The sequence below is a fragment of the Lepidothrix coronata genome, unplaced genomic scaffold (genome assembly GCF_001604755.1).
Source record: "Lepidothrix coronata isolate B3197 unplaced genomic scaffold, Lepidothrix_coronata-1.0 Scaffold6, whole genome shotgun sequence".
Taxonomy (NCBI): Eukaryota; Metazoa; Chordata; class Aves; order Passeriformes; family Pipridae; genus Lepidothrix; species Lepidothrix coronata.
Genome location: NW_016690186.1, coordinates 11,025,528 through 11,038,983, shown reverse-complemented (window position 1 = coordinate 11,038,983; position 13,456 = coordinate 11,025,528). Strand labels below are relative to the sequence as shown.

The following is a 13,456-nucleotide window of genomic DNA, read 5'->3' as shown; positions in this document are numbered from 1 at the left end:
TGGTAAGGTTTGGAGACTTGGCAGGGAGCCAGCTTCAAACCATATCAGTCAATAAAGTACTTATCCTAATAATAAAAAAAAGAAAAAGAGTAGGATCATCACTTTTTAACATTCCGCATATTCACTCATGAAAAGATTAACTGTGTTTATTGGATCTGCTCGTGTGCTCTTCTTTGGTGCATTTTCAGTGAGTTTGTGGAATATATGTGTTTTGATTTGTCTTCCGTTTCACACTGTTCTACAAAAACCTGTTACAGAAGATGGTGCAATAAAATTATGGGCCTTCCTCTCATCTCACCTTAACCACATTTCTTCTTAAACCTGAAATAAAATGGAAGCAAGAGACACGATAAAAAAAATATATATTCTGATATCGCTGAAGCATACCTTATTCCATTCAGTCAAAGATGGAAAAAAAGGAATTCAAAGTGCAAATGACCAAACTCTCTGTGACTGCACAGTTTGAAAATCCCTGGACTCTCCCCATCGCAACACAAAATTCAACCCATGTTACCATTCACTTGTGTTTTGCTGCTGTTTTACCTTCACTAATTCAGATAATAATGAGGAGGTTTATAACCTCTAGAAGAACTAATCTCTACCCTAAATACTCATTGGCTACTAGTCCTTTAAAAAGTTTCAGAATATCAATGCATATTATCGTTGGAATAAAGATAATACAATTAGTTTACTAATATACTTTAAGCCGCTGTCATCCTTTAAGCTAAAAGAAGTAATTTATTCACCTTTTCTAATTTTTTTTTTATTTTTAAATAAGATTCATGCTCAAGTAGTTTCAAATGGATATTTACCAAAACCAGTGTTCTTCATTTATCTGCTGGAAATAGTACTACCGAAATTGTACATTTCTGAAAGCAGCTATCCATTTTATCTTATACAGTTCTTTCCTTGGATCTTCTCTACAGTGTTTAAAATGTACAGTCTGAAAGTACACTGAGTACTGTAGTTGCAGTAGTGTATTTCTAAGTGCTGTGTCCTGGTTCTTTGCTAGTACTCATATGCATTGATGTTCCAGCAGGGGTCAGACTGACTGTCAGAGGAGATAATAATCACTGGGTCTGGCTTTACTGTGAGCTTCCCAAGAGAGAGGGTAAACATGAAATTTTAGATCAGGTGCTGTTTTATGGGGCTAATGTCATTTTGTTTCTGCAGTACAGATTTAACATTGGTAAACAGTAGTGGTTGAAAATATGAAAGAAAAATAAAATTAGTTTACTTGAACATTGTGTATGATTCTGAGGTACATTTGTGAAAATGTAGGTTAATATGACTGCTCTCCAGAGAAATGCTTTTAATTTATCTAATTATTGCTAAATTGTGAATCTGTCTTCCTGTGTGGGCATGATTTCAAGAATATAAAAATGATTGTTTTAAATTAACATTCCAAATCTAAACAAACAAACAAAAAAATCTATTGTATGAACTGAAAATAGCTGTCAATAAGTGTCTTTTATGATATATTGTATTGCGTTTGCAGTCCAAACTAGGTTTTTCATAGGGAAAAGCAAGGGAAAACTCAAGCCCTGCTATGAGAAGTTTACTGGACATTTTCAGTTAAATTCTTTGTAGACTGAGGAATTCAGAAGAACAAATCTGTAGCTACTGATGCAGCCTAACAACATTATTGCATATCTGATAAGAACTGTATTTTATAAAGTAGTCAAAGACTGGATGGGAGGAAGCTTCTGGAGTGATGAATGGCCTGGAAATCTACCTTCAAATGTGATTGAGAAACCCAGTCATTTTAGTTTATGACAGAGAAGGGCGTGAAATTATTCTGTCTTGTAGCAGCAGAAGGAAACATGGCTCATAGTAAGGGCTTCTGAAAAAGTCTATTTAAAAAACTCCAGAGCTATTAGCTGGAATTGGATACCAGACACATTCAGATGCAGCTATGTATCAGTGGCTCATTACCAGAACAATTTTCTTGGAAATGTGGCAGATTCTGTTACTTCTTAGCTTTAAAATCAGAAATGCTATCTTTCTACAAGGTTTACTCTATGTCAACAAAAGATTGTAGCTCCAGAGTAGCAGTTATGGATGGTTTTTATAACCCTTATGTATGAGGACAAACAGCGAAGCCCACTGTGGCTCCTCCTGAACTTACACAATAATGCTGACATTTAACATATGATGAACCTCATGTTTTGAAAGGAAAGATGAGATTTCAGTTGAGTAGCTAAGATGTAATAAAGTAAAAAAGCTGTGTACTTTTTATTTGGGTTTAAGGGAGCATGGTTTGTTTGTACACATATTAAAGAAGATTGTATGAATAATACATTTAGGGTTCACCTTGAAATGAAATTAAATTAGGAGGAGTAAGCAACAAGGTGCATATATCACCGGTCTGTTCATGGTGTTTCTCTTTTAAAGAATCATCTTTCTGAAGTATTTTCAATGCTAAGGAAATATTTAATGCACACCCACATATTATTCTGTAGGCAGTTTTTACACAATATTAGAACTTAATTTAACTAAAACTAACTTAGAATGTATTACTTAAATGGTTTTTTAAAATATTTATTACAAGATGTTTTGCAAAAGAACCTAGAAATAAAGCTTTTCTCTTTAAAGCATGCATTATTCCAGTAGATGTACACTCTATCATTTGCAATTACATGTAAAATAAATTTCAGGAGCTCCTTGAAGTGTATTTCATTATGGCAGTTCTGTGTGATGAAGCAATGAGTTACTAATAGCATTATCTTCTAAAGTGCATTATTAATAGTTTTAAAACTGTACCTACTTAATATTATGGAGAATACTTATTTTCTGTTACTACTTTAAACCAGTAAATATTAAAAGCTGAGATTAAGTTCATTCTGTTCGCTTACATGATATTCATGCTGGTCTCACTCAGGTGCAATTCCACTGAGATCTGTGAAGTTATATCAGTTGGGGCATTGCTGGAAATAGTAACATGCTAAAAAAGAGAATTAAGCTCATACTTCCTTTTCCTCCTCTTGATTTAGTGCTTTCTTTTCCAATCCCTCCCTCACTTAGATTTTTCTGTATCAATGAATACTCTTTAATACAATGAAGTTCAAGTGAAAAGGAAATATTCTTAACTATATTTTCCTTGATTTTGACTTCTTGACTCCCTCTATGTAAAGTCATTATTTAAAATAGATAATTTTTTATTCTAATTCTTTATTCTATGTTCTGCTATATAAAGAAATTATAATAGATAATAATAATAAATATATTCTTTATTATTGTGTTTAATAACAACAATCTGTGAAGTTCTGTCAAGGATAGTGTAAAATAATAGTCTGGTGCTTTGGTATTCCCTCTGAGCCCCCAGGAGTGAAACATGCAGTGTATAAATGCCTAATGTGCTGATGAAGTCAGTCATCCTTCAGCAGTAAGATATTCATTTACTATTTTGTGTATGTCAGCACAATGATTTGTGGTAAGCTTCTGTACAGAATGCATACAGTGAAGAAGAAATCACCTTCAGATCTGAGTTTCTTACAAACATATACATGAAGTACATGCAGAAGCATTTTAGGTGGCACCTAACGTAGGGGTACCATCACCATTATGCTCATGGTGTCGAAGCCTTGGAGTGAATCCTCTGTGGCCTCATCAACCTGATAAAAGATCAGTCACAAACTGTGGAAATAAACAAATCACAGTTAAGTCCTGTGATATTAAAAAGATGAGCTATGCAATTCAGAATATAAGCATGTTTAATCATTTTTCCTTTTTGGCCATCCAACATCAAACAGAATATTATTCATAATAAGTAATTTCATAAAATAATTTTTTCAATTATTTTTGCCTCTTTCTGATTTAAAAGATATTCTGAAAGCCTTTTCTGGAATGCTTAAGGCACATTCACTGCTCTGAAAATTTTATTTCTATGAATGCTTTTTAGCATGTTTTCATCATTTCATTAGTTTGTATTCAGTAATTAAGCTTTGTTTTGATTTTACCTGTATAATAATAGAACTTTTTTTTTTGATTCTGAATTGGATAAGCATAATTCCTACAATCAGATTCTTATCAGATGCCATTTGTATGCATACCTCACCATACATGAACAAAGTTAAAAATGAACTTTTCAAAAGTATTCTTTAATCCTTAAATTTACTTTTTTCTAGGTATGTGCAGACCATTGGTTCTATTTACTGGAAAATGCACCAAAAAAACCCCAAACCCAAAACAAAAACAAACAACCAACCAACCAACCAACCAAAAAAGAGGCATGGTACTCTTTTTTAATTTTTTATATTTTCAATCAGATAATATCCAAATAAAATGAAGGTTACTGTTATGAGGTTTTTGTAAAACTTTTAAATTATTACTGTTGTAAATTAATAGATTAAATGTAGCTAGTGGTTCAGTGGTTTAGGTGGAATTGAATGAAGCCTCAAAGCAGTAAAGAGGAGTTGTGTCCTCTGTTCAAGGGCAGAATAGTCTCCCAGAGGAGATGCAACCCTGTCTTGTCCTGTGCCTGGCAAAAAAACATTTTGCCCACGGAATTTCTCTTACTTTTGCTGTCACATTTTACTCTATGAGGTACTTGATAAATAGCTTTTTGAAAGTACCAGTCATTTTTTTCAGACATTCTCATAAATTAGGATTTATTTCCCAGTTTGCCATAGCTCAGAAATATTTCATGGAGTTCTGTGAAAAATAATCCCCTTTAAAACTGGTTGCTATTTCAATTTCTTCATAAGAAGAAATGAAGCTGCATGAGAAAATATTTGTAGTAAATATTGCCCTCTAAAAATAAAATTTTTATGTATCTTATTATTTTTTATGCCAGTAGAGGTGAAATGAAACACGTTGATTTGAGCAAGCGGTTTAAGACTTCCGCCAAATCTAACTCTATTCCACACATTGCTATAAAACCATAAATTATTTCTATTTCATCTACTGAGACACAACAAGTATTGATCAGTTACTGTAGACATCAAAGATAAAATGGTTAAAAGTTATTTAACTGCATTAATATTCCACAGTATATATGAGGGTTTGGTTCAGTTTTTTAGTTCTTTGTGCAGTTTTATAAACCTTAAACTCAGAAAGTTCAGTGTTACAGCCCTGATTTAGGGAGTTATTTAGTTAAAACTATTCTGTTACTCTCTGTCTTTTAATCAGATGTTTCATATTCAGTGCCAAACTGAGCTCAAAATTGCTGGGTTTTACTTTTAGATTGAGCTGGGAAAAACAACTTGAAATGAGAAAAATTAAGTTTTGATCTAAGCATGACTGTTTTGTACTAACCCAATGAGCTTTTCTGGCTTGCTGGCTGAGCTCTTTTATCTCATACCTTCAGAGAGGGCTTCTCTTTCTTACAGGAGTCAGTTTTCTCCCATGTAGAAGTTCACTGGCCTTGGATATGAGCAGAACGTTCTTGGCACTGTATGCCTCATCTCTTTTCCTATTGCCTCTGTGGAGAAAACTGGCTTGGGCACACAGAACCTGGAACATATCCATGACCAAGCTGGTTGATCATAGTGGTGAAATTTGTTGATACAGTCAAAGGTCCATAATACTGGTATGACTATGAAGTGAATTTTCCAGGAAGTTCTTGCTCATAGTTACAATATGAGATGGTTTCTCTGAGGCTTTGCAGGTTCTTCCTGGTGGACTAGTGAGGAGAGTTAGTGGGGGGAACTACTGGGGCTAGTATGATGATTAATAAACCCTGTATTGTCATTCTGTTAAAAGTGACATATTCACAACTCTTACCCTTGGTCTTTATAGAGCTTCTGTAATGTTTTCACGGCATTTCTCCACTAAGACACTTTTTCATTAGTTTCTGAGGCTGACGAGATGTTCAGGGGTGGTACCATTCAGACAGAGCTACCAATTGAAAGCCAAGATGGGAGACCATCTGCATGCATAGTGATTCTGGTGCTTGTATGTTTTTGTAGCACTCACTTTTCTTGGACTTAAAATATAATGTAGTTGAAAGAACATTTTTCAAGGAAATCAATTTCTATTTTTGCTAAATGAGGTCAAGGTTTGTGAGTAAGACTGAAGCTGTAGAGAGTCTCATAAAACTATGCTTCATTAAATTGAGTGCTTTGAGTGAAATGAGTGAATTGAGCGATTTTTTATGGAGCAAGAAATATTTAACACAGTCTTTCACTTAATTTCTAAATAGTAAAGAGTAAAAAGCTCTGAGACACTTTTAATCATGACATTTGCTGATTAAGACCATCAAAATCATATAATCACACAATCACACTGTCACTGCCATCATAGAAATCAAAGTATGGATTCTCAGGTATCATGTGCCTTGAGTGCACTGTAGTGCACAGGACTAAGCAAAGCCATTTCCATGGCTTGACAGTAAATATTGTTCTTTCAATATATGTGTAGAAAAACTCTAGAGATCATGAAAACCTGTAGCCCAGGCAACAATTTACTGTGATACCTGTCACAAAATTGCCATGCTACAGAATTGCAGAACACTAAAAAACTGGTAGAAAATGAGTTATTGACCCATGCAGATGGGGTTTGTGTAATGTTGGTTCAAGGTCTGACAGAGATTAGCATTTTCCATTAGATCACTGTCAGTCACTAGTTCCTATAGTGGCTCCTTTGCTTAGTCACCCTGGTGTCCTTACCAAGAGGATCAGGATGTTCTTTTAGTACAAGGATGTCCATTTTCAATATGTGACCACATTGTGGAGCATGAATTTATTTGACTTTGACAGGAGAAGTCCATTGGAGATGTTGTATGTAGGTTTTATCTGCTGATCACCTCATTCCTACTAGAAAAATAAACCTTTGACATTCATAACTGACTGGGTTGCAGAAATCTAGATACATACCTGATATCTCCATATGGGTATTAGTCATTTAATTTTATATGTTTTATGCCACTTTGATAGGCTCTCTATTTTTACCAGATGTCAGTACTGTAGGAATGTGTGACCTGTCCCTTGTACTTGCTTCCTTTTATTATCTGAGATATATAAGACACCCATATCCCACTGATTATCTGCAATTGATAGAAGGTAGTGACTGTAATACTTTCATTTTAAGAAATCTTCTATGAAGAAATTAAGCAAAATATCTCTAGAGTTGCAAACTTAGGTGCAACAGTAGGGTACTTAAAAGAGAGCAACCCAGGTAAGTATGTGTTAACCTCATTCCAAATTTTGGGTTTCCTTCCTTTTGATTCCCTTTTGCTGTTTCTCCAGATGAAATGGCATTCTAAAAATTCTGTACGTTCTGCTTAAAAAATATTAAGATCATAAAGTTCATCATCCTAGAGACTGAAAAGGATAAAATGCAACATCTAAATTTTTGTATGAGGTGTATGCTTCAACACTGCCTATATGACATTTATGAAATGATTCAATTTAGTATATTATCTTATGTGCACATTATACAGATGTAATAACCTGGTTGTTCTCTTTCTGGGAAAAGAAAATGTCCTTTGGCAGTTCTGAATTTGCAGTGAAATTCACAACAGGCTCTCCAACCAAGGCGCTATACGTTATTGAGTCAGAGAGACTTGGTGTCCTAGACCACAGGAAAGGCAGAAGAAGTCTAATTGCACAGTATATTATTACTCACTGAAGAAGATCAGAATTTGTTTTTAAAGTTGACTGTTAATTGTGTGCACAAACAAGGAGAGTGGAAGAGCAGATAATCACAGTTTAGTATTTCTTTTTGTAGCCCCAAGATCTTTGCATGCAATCCTGCATGTTGCCGGTCACATTCCTAAGAGGATTGAAAAAATCAGACTATTCGTGTCAAAATTTTGCTGACATATTACTGCTACAATTCTTGTAATGTATTTAGATATGACTCAGAGATTAATTATGTGTTAGGTTACTTTAGTGACTACAGTTTTCGTGACAATCTTAGTGGAGAATCAACTTGCTATTAGCCACAGAAATGAAGAGAAGAAAAGAAAGCCAAACCCAAAACTTTAAGGCACGTAATATCCTGGTACTAACTGCCATAGTTGCTCACCAGAAGCACATCAATGAAAAAAGTTGTCAAATGTAAATGTGAAACTTGTCACCACAAGTATATGCAAACTAAAGATGATTGGATGCAGACAGAAAAAAAATACACACCAATTTTTATTACGTCATTGGTGGGATGTCTCTCATGTTTTCTTCTGTATGTGTACCATTCACAAGGGCCTCCTCACAGATCAGCTAGAGTTTAATTACATTTTTTCTCCCAGTAACTCCCACTTATTGATCTGCCCATGTACTTGGAATGAGTTGATGTTACTGGCCAAAACATTTCCCTTATGACTCCCAGTCCACTGCTCAAGATTAAATTATGTTGTAAATATCACTTGCCTGGTGTGATTGCTGACATGGAAGCAAAAATTAGACATTCTCTTGAGAGTTTTACCCAAGGCACTGAAATATCCATATTACATGCCAAAATGTATTAGGAAGATAATTTGAGACCTCATTTTCTTCTGAACACCTTTAATAAAATATGTGGATAGGTGCATTTTAGAATATGTATCCTTTTATTGATGTCTAGATTTTCATTAATGTGATGCAATGTAACAGAAAGGCCACACATAATGACTGCAAAATATCAAGACCTTTGGGATAAAGCAATGTGCTACATGAGGAACATGTGGAAGTGTGATTCTCAGCATAAACATATCTTCCACTTGTTTGTAAAAGTTTGAGTATTAGGGAGAGGAATTTCTCTGGGAACATTCCGTGGTGTGGGAGTAAATAAATAAGCAAATTCTGAGAATCTTTGAGTTCACCGTGGAAATTAGAACCTCTTTTTGTTTACCACAGAGCATAAAATGAGATCACAACTACACACAGTACTGCTAAAAAACATCATTTACGTCCTCTCAGTTCAAACAGTAACACAGCATTTCTTTGAAAAGACTGCTACAATCTGAAATATAAGTACCAATATAGTGTGTTTCAATTTGTGTGCATGGTTAAATGCCCTCCTGACTCAAAGCTCTACATACATAACCTTATGTATTTGCGTTGCCTTCCACTTGTGTCCCAACCGTTTGGTTTTTGGACCTGGTAGACACCTGAGGATTCAGGAGTGTCCTCTGACTCAGTGAATGGTATCTTAGAAGAACCACATTCATCAAAAAATAAAAAAAAATCAACATTTCTCACTGCTTAGTTTCTGAACAGACAAGGCTATTAGACTCAAGGTCCTGTGGACCTGATGGTGCTTAGTTAGCATGTCTCTGGTAGTAATTAACTCTGTTTGTAATTTCTCTCTTTGGTTGAGCAGGACTAGGTTAGAGACCGTGGAGTCAAACCTGACATCCACAAGTCCATAGGCCCTGATGGGATGCATCCACAAGTGTTGAGGGAACTGGCAGACATCATTGCTAAACTACTCTCAATTGTCTTAGAAAGGTCGTGGCAGTCAGGAAAAGTACTTGAGGACTGGAAGAAAGCAAATATCACCCCAGCCTTAAAAAAGGGAAAGAAGGAGGACCCAGGCAACTACAGGCTAGTCAGCGTGTGGTGTGTTAGCCCTGGTTGGATGCCAGGTGCCCACCAAAGCCTCTCTTCTATCACTCCCCTCTGAGACTGGACCAGGGAGAGAAAAACTAAAGGCTCATAATCACAGGGACAGATCACAAACTGATTACCATAATGGGCAAAACAGACTCAACTTGGGGAAATAATTGAATTTATTACCAGTCAAAATCAGAGCAGGATGATGAGAAGTAAAACAAATCTTAAAAACACCTTCCCTCCACCCTCCCCTCCTTCCTGGGCTCTACCTCCTCACCGTCAGTGGCACAGGGAGTTGAGAAGGGGGTTACACTCTATTCATCACATTTCATCACACTTTCTGCTGCTGTTCAGGGAGCGGAATCCTTCCTCTGCTCCAATGTGAGGTCTCTCCCACGTGAGACAGTTCTCTGTGAACTTCTCCAGCATGAGTCCTTCCCATGGGCAACAGTTCTTCACAAACTGCTCCAACGTGGGTCACTCTTCCACAGGGTGAGAAAGAAGAGCCTGCTGAAATAGGGGTCCACCCCAGGGTCACAAATCGTACAAGGAAACCTGCTTTAGCATGGGCTCCTCTCTTCACAGGTCCACAGGTCCCTGCCAGGAGCCTGCTCCAGTCGGCCTTCCCATGGGGTCACAGTGCCTTTCTTCAGGCATCAACCTGCTCAGGTGTGGGTCTCCTCCACCGGCTGAAGGTGGATCTCTGCACTTCCATTAACCTCCATGGACTGCAGGAGGACAGCTTGCTTCACCATGGTCTTCACCATGGGCTGCAGGGGAATCTCAACTCTGGTACCTGACGCACCTCCTCTCCTATTTTCTCCACTGGTCTTGGTGTCTGCAGAATTGTTCCTCTCACATATTCTCAACTCCTCTCTTCTCTGGTCACAATTACATCTGCACAATAAGTTGGTTTTTTTCCCTCTCCTGAATGTTATCACAGAGGTGTTACTACCATCACCAGTAGGTTCAGCCTTGGCCAGCAGTGGGTCTGTCCTGGATCCAGCTGGTATTGGCTTTGTCAGACATGGGGTGAGCTTCTAGCAGCTTCTCACAGAAGCCATCCCTGTAGTCCCCCCTGCTACCAAAACCTGGTTATGCAAACCCAATACACCACCACTCCTCAATCCTTGGAAAGGTGGTGGAACAGCTCATCCTGAAAGCCATCTCTAAGCATGGGGAAGACAAAGAAGTGATTAGGAGTAGTCAGCATGAATTCATCAAAGGGAAATTGTGCTTAGCCAAAATGATTGCCTTCTATGATGGAACAAGTGACTGGATAGATGAAGGGAGAGCAGTAGATGTTGTCTACCTGGACTTCAGCATGGCTTATGACACTGTCTCCCATGATATCCTCATAGACAGGTTAAGGAAGTGCAGGCTGGACCAGTGGATCGAGAACTGTCTGAATGGCAGATCTCAGAGGGTCATGATCAGTGATATAGGGCCTAGTTTGAGGCCTATCACTAGCAGTGTCCCCCAAGGGTCAAAACTGGGTCCAGTATTGTCTAACTTATTCATCAATTACTTGCATGAAGCGGTAGATGCCTCCTCAGCAAGTTCACTGATGAAACAAAGCTGTGAGGAGTGGCCAATAGCCCAGAGTGATGTGCAGCCCTTCAGAGGAACCTTGGCATGTTGGAGAGATGGGCAGAGAAAAACATTCTGAAATTCCACAAAGGCAAGTGCAGGGTCCTGCACCTGTGGAATAATGATGCCAGACACCAGTACAGGTTGGGGACTGGCCTGCTGGGAAGTAGCTCTGTGGAGAAAGGCCTGGGAGTCCCAACGGACAACAAGCTGTCCATGAGCCAGGAGTGTGCCCCTGTTGCCAAGAAGGCCAGTGATCTGCTGAGGTGCATTAGGAAGACCATTGTCAGTAGGGCAAAGGAGGTGATCCTTTCCCTCTGCTCAGCCCTGGTGAGGCCCCATCTGGAGTGGTGTGTCCAGTTCTGGGTGTCTCGGTACCAGAGAGACATGGAGCTTCTGGAGCAGGTCCAGCAGGGGGCTACAAGGATGATTAAGAGAATGGAGCATCTCACTTATGAGGAAAGCCTGAGAGAGTTGGGCCTGTTCAGCTTCACAAAGAGACAACAGAGAAGGGACCTCATCAATGGATACAAGTATCTGAAGGGAGGATGCCAAGAGGATGGAGCCAGGCTCTGCTCAGTGGTGCCAAGCAATAGGACAAGAGGCAACTGGCAGAAACTGATGTACAGGAAGTTCCACCTGAATATAAGGAAGAACATTATTGTGGAATGACTAAGCACTGGACTAGATTGCCCAGAGATCATGTGGTGTCTCCCTCACTGGAGATATTCAAAAGCTGTCTGAACACATCCTGAGTAATATGATCTAGGGCACTCTGCCTGTGTCTCATATTTGAATATTTTTATAGTTAAGCTATACACCTTGATATAGTAGAATATATCATTATAGAATTGTTTGGGTTGCAAGGGACCTTAGAAATCATCTAGCTACACCCTCCCTGCACCTTGCACTAGAGCACACTGCTCAAAGCCCCATCCAACCTGGCCTTGAACACTTCCGGGTTGGATGGGTCATTCAAGCTTCTCTGGGCAACCTGTTCCAATGTCTTACCACAGGCACAGTGAAGAATTTCTTCCTAATATCTGATCTAAACTTGCTCCTCTTCAGTTTGAAGCCATTCCCCTATTGTGTTATCATTACATACCCTTGTATAAAGTCCCCCTCCAACACTCTTGTAGGCCCCCTTTAGATACTGGAAGGAGCTCTAAGGTCTCTTCAGAGCCTTCTTGTCTCTAGGTTGAACAACACCAACTTTCTCAGGCTTTGCTCATAGGAGAGGAGCTCCAGCCCTCTGAGGATCTTTGTGGCTTCCTCTGGTCTTGCTCCAAGAGGTCCACATCCTTCTAATATCAGTTATCTTAGCAGTTATTGAACTTAAACTTTACATTACGCATTATATTGTGCATATGACAGTTTGCTTTGCTCTAGGTCTTGAACTGCTATAACATAATCAAATTATTGAAAAAAAAAATTATGAGCGTTGTCTCTTCATAATTAGCCTATAAAATGCATGTCAATTATGAAGTTTTGTAAGTTGCTAATGGCCATAAACCCTTTTTATTATATTAGTAATTTTGATTTATTAATTATCTATTTTGTACTACCTGCTACATTCATCTATATTATCTACATACTCTGTACATACCTATGTACACATTATTTAAGTGGAAAGACTTGTTACCTGATTGTTTTTCACAACTTCCTTTAAAAATGTTAGAAACATAATTCTGCAGTCTCATGAGATAAAGTTGGAGGGGCTCTGTGGCATATCAGTAAATCTTTTATAGAACAGAAGTTTGCACATTTATCTAACAGAAAGAACATATTTCTTGAACATGCGCTTTATGTATAAACTTGAAACATACGAGTAGACAATATAGTTAAATGAAATTTGTAAAAGAATAGGTAGGTTTTGCATTTAGGTTTTGTTATTTTGCATTCATTTTCACTTTAATTACATAGGATTTAAATAGGTATTTTTCTAGCCACTAGGCTATTCCAGCAAATTGTTGTGCATTAGGGACACTTCATTAACAACAAGGATGAATATATTCATACCCTTCCTACCCAGGGCATCCTTAAGAAAACAAAAGCAAATGTAACATGAATGTTGAAAGTAATAAGCATTCTTCAGCCTTATAATGCTGTATCTAACATCTCATTTATCCTATGCCATCAAGTAGTTTTGGTCTGCTGTCTGTAGAATTACTATTTCCACTGTTTATTACTATGTTCATCGATTGTCTTAATTTATTTAATGCGTAATTAAATGTTCTTATTTTGGCCAAAAAATAACAATACAATAAAAGTCTTAATCAACTTCCTCTCAGCTATTCATGGCATGATCAGATAGCCCTGTCTCCAGCTGTTAATGTCACTAAACATTGATGTATAGGTTCAGCCAACACAATTATGGAAAATTATGCATATTC

General features: G+C 37.6%; 1 protein-coding gene across 17 annotated transcripts in view; it reads left to right on the top strand.

The window, feature by feature from the left end:
* DLGAP1 (DLG associated protein 1) overlaps positions 1–13,456 on the top strand; it is a 418,553-nt gene that overhangs the window by 256,546 nt on the left and 148,551 nt on the right. Inside the window, exon 1 of one of the 17 annotated variants that reach the window (XM_017832758.1) lies at positions 10,031–10,265. The exons of 15 other annotated variants lie outside the window; for them this stretch is intronic. The gene's annotated coding sequence lies outside the window, so the exon portion shown is untranslated. Of the gene's footprint in view, positions 1–10,030; positions 10,266–11,301; positions 11,394–13,456 lie in introns of those variants that run through there. One more of the 17 variants, XM_017832766.1, reaches the window with a different exon arrangement.